The sequence below is a fragment of the Ursus arctos genome, unplaced genomic scaffold (genome assembly GCF_023065955.2).
Source record: "Ursus arctos isolate Adak ecotype North America unplaced genomic scaffold, UrsArc2.0 scaffold_30, whole genome shotgun sequence".
NCBI classification, from domain to species: domain Eukaryota; kingdom Metazoa; phylum Chordata; class Mammalia; order Carnivora; family Ursidae; genus Ursus; species Ursus arctos.
In genome coordinates this window covers 10,859,476-10,863,540 of record NW_026622986.1, presented here as the reverse complement: position 1 = coordinate 10,863,540, position 4,065 = coordinate 10,859,476, and positions in this window count along the sequence as shown.

Sequence of the window (4,065 nt, the reverse complement as noted above, 5' to 3'; positions counted from 1 at the left end):
TTGGCATAGCATATATATCAGCCTCTTTTGCAATTTCCTTGAAAACCTATTTACTTCATTAAGGCAAAGTCTTTTTGTTGTTATTTAGAAAGTTTAAGAGCCAATCAAATGAATTATAAGATCTTTTTTGCATTATATGGCTATTAATTTATCGAGAGAGAAAAGGGATTTTCCAGATATGTTGAAATCCCATGTAATTAATTTACTTCAAAGCTCACTTGAAGGAAATGAACTAGAGTGAACCCGAACTGTAAACTTAGATAGCAAAATGAACGACATAAATAGGAATAAAGATAGGGGACTTCTTTCTAGCTCTGATGAGATAATTGAAAGACTATCCTTTTATTGTAAATAAAGGGACAAAATGTGTTGAGCAACTGTCTTCAGAAACTGGGCAATAAACAGTGAAGGACTATGATCCGTGGAAAAAAGGAAACAAGTGAGGTGAACCATAGAACCCCTCTGACCTCCTTGGAGACATTTTCCAGACCGCAGCCCAAGAAGGAGATCTAAGCAAAGTACAACATTTTCTCTAAGTCGAGGAGACCAAGCAGAGTTTAGGTGGCATGAGGTGGCTGGAATATGTGAGGCTGAGTGCCAGGGATGAGGGAGCTTGACAGATAAAGTGCCTCAGAAATGTGCACGGGGTTTCCTTCCGTTTCCTCAAATCCCCCGTCATAGATGTGGCCAGAGTCTGTCACTAAATACTTACCCACACATGCATGGATAAAACTCCATGAACTGAGGCAAAACATAATTGGAGAAATAGATGCGAAAAAGTTGCCCGAGCTCATCCAGAGCTGGGGGATGGTTAAGTTTTGAACAACCAGAATGCAGAGTCCTCACTGGGGCTTTCAGTGGAAACTCCAGAGAGTTTTGCCTCATACTCATACAGGCAAAACCCGCCCCAGACTAAAGACGACTCTAGACTTGCCCTAACAAGGCTTAGAAACAAGTCTTGAAAGGATCAACATGATATATAAATAACTTTCCCATCAGATCAAAGTCCAATAGTATTTAAAGGAAGCAAAGAAATTTAGTACTCAACATATATACTCTACAAGGCCCAGCTTCCAATACAAAATTACTAGGCATGCAAAGAAGGAAAATACGACCCGTAACTCTGGTAGAAATCAACAAATGGTAAATAGTAGCTGGACTCAATGATGGCTTTCAGTTATCATCACCTCCTGATAGTCATGTCCTTTCGTCTCCTTGCACACTGAGTTAGAATGAGTTGGTATGACAAGCGGAGTGCATTAGCAGTGCTCCTGTGTGATAGTCTAGGCTGGGACAAAAGGACAATGGATCTCTTGTTCTGGGAGAAGCCAGCAGGTACATCATGGGCACCCCTGTGATGAGGCCCAGATGGAGGGGAGCTGAGGCTGTCACAAAATAGGCAACCCAACTTGTCAGCCCCACGAGTTAGCCACCTTGAAAATGAATCTTCTTCCCACTCCAGTCAAGCCTTCAGATATATGCATCCCCAGCTGACGTCTGACTAAATCTCGTGAGAACGGCAAGAGAGTACATCCAATCGAAGCCAACATTCCCTAATTCCTTCACCGCAGAAAATGTGAAAGACAATAAATGTGATTATTGTTTTATGCCACGGAATTTTGGGATAATTTGAGAACAACAGAGAATTAATATAGACATTGGTACTGCTACTAGAACAAAATCCCAAAAATGTAGGAGTGACTTTGGGACTGAGCAAGTAGGGAAAAGCTGGAATATCTTGAGACTTGTAGTGAAAGGCAAAAGGCCTTGAAGTTACTATTAACAACCTTGTGGTCCTTGAGGAGGCTGCCATGGAGGCTGTCAGGTAAGTGAGAAGAATATGAGTGGAGACTGGTAAAAAGAGAATCCCTGCAACATGGTGGCAAAAAGTTAAGAGGCACTGTCGATACCCACGATACTGTGGTATCATGGGAACTAGAAAAGGCACTGAATCAGCTGGATGACTAAGCTAAGAATCTTCTCAGGCAGGATGTTGAAAGGGCACTGTGGCTTCCTTTTGCAGTTTATTGCACAACGTAAAACAGAAGTTAAAGAAAAAGTTGTTAAACACAAGGAACTGCTAGGTTTGAAAGTTCTCCGCCTCTTCAGATAGCAAACAATGCTACGATGAAGAAATGGCTCTAGGAAAAGATCAAATCCAAAGAACTGTTAGGAAAGTATGGTCTAAAGATGAAACCAGGCATAGAGGGGAGTGATGTCATCAAGATGGCCACACAGCTGATTCCCAACTGCAGTCCTCCTCACAAGAGCAGCTAGCAACTATCCATAGGCAAGACACCATTTGAAAATCGCAGGACATGGGGGTAAGGCTGTAGCACTACCCCCACCCCGGAACACAGAGACCAAAAAGGGATTGCATTAGAAGGATAAGAGGAACAGTTGTACTCTGATTGCTTCACCCCTCCCCAGGCCAGCACAGCGATGCACTGAGAGGCACCCTTCTCCTTCCCCTCCCCCCAGGGCCTATGGTTTCTCCAGTGGGGGAATAAAAAAGAGCCCAAGGTGAACATCTAGCTCTCCCAGCATTGTGGGATGCTTCCTGGGGGGCCCACTTGGGTCTTGCCTCACTAGGATCATAGGGGAAGTCTGTGAGCCTTGATCCCTGGGGCTCAGATTGAGATGGCGGAGTTAGTGTAGGGTTTACAGGTAACAGTGCTCAGATCTTGGCCGATAGCATTCTTCCTTGCAGGGGTCACCAAGCAGATATTGTAGCCAGTGGCTCTGCCCATGTGCAGAGCTGAGTTGGTGGCCTTGTCTGGCCAGGAAGCAGCTCAGCTGGATTTAGGTCCACAGTAAATGAGCCATACACACCTTGGAGCCTGTTCAATCCTGCCTTGGCAGGGAAGTGAGCTCAAGTCCTGCCTCATGCCAAATATAGCCCTCTCTCCTGGGAACAGGAACGGGAAGCCTAACCGGAGTACCTGGGACGCTGCACAGACCATCCTACAGCCCCATCTATAGCAGTAGCTGCACAGAGAGCCCTGCCAGTGGCTCTGCGGATCTCCAGAGCGGAGCCAGGGGCCTGTCCGGTCAGGGAAGTTGGTGGCAAGTTCTGCCTGATTTCAGGTACCCACCCAGCTGGTCATACCAGCCTTGGAGCCTGTTCTGTCACTACACCCGGGCAGGGAAGCAGATTCAAAGCCTGTGTACTGCAGAATATAGCCCACAGTCCTGCCTAACCTGGAAGGCTAATCAGAGAGCCTGAGAAGATGTGGGGCCCATCCCACATGCTCTGACCCCGGAGCCAGCTTAGCAAGGTGGAGACGAGAAGGTATGTGATTGGAGACGGCTAGAAATTTTTAAAAATGTTTTATCCCACTAATTTTACAGCACAGTTTTTTTCATTCTTCCTGCTCCTCCCCTTCCTTTTTGTTTTTGAGAGATGTGGTTTGTCCAATATTCTGGAATAATGGAATTATGAGGCAATTTATTAGGGTTACTCACTGTGTTCAAGTCCCTTTACCTACTGGGGTCATCTCTCTCCTCTTTAAATCTATGCCCAGGTCCAACTGTCCCCAGGAACAGGGCTGACTCCCCGCTTGGCTTGCCTTCGGCCTGTGCTCTGACACCCGGAGCACTTCCAGAAACCCTCCCGATGCCGGTCTCCACTCAGTTTAGGACCCCTGATCTGATGTCCAGAATACTCGTGACCTAGGTCCGGATGTTTGGTTTGGATCTGGCCCCCGCCCCCACACTACGCTTTCCTCTAGAGCTGCTCCGACCCTTCCCTTGAGGATGCCAGCCGCTCTGACCCCAGTGCTGACTGAAGACTGCGGACAACCCCTCTAGGTTGACAAGCAGTCCCGGCCCCGCCCCCCACTCCCCTTCTGGCTCCCGTCTGGCTTCCAGCTCCCGCCTGGCTCTCGGTTCCAGGCTCCGTCCTGGGTAGTGATAGGACTCCGCTCAGGAGCAACCTTAGAGGGACTAAGGCTCGTTTCCAGGAAGGTAAGGATGCTCTCGAACCCGGCTACTGGGCGGGGCACCCATCTCCACCCGACCCGACAGTTTCCTGGAGAAATTCTAAGGAAGTCGGTTTGAGCTTCG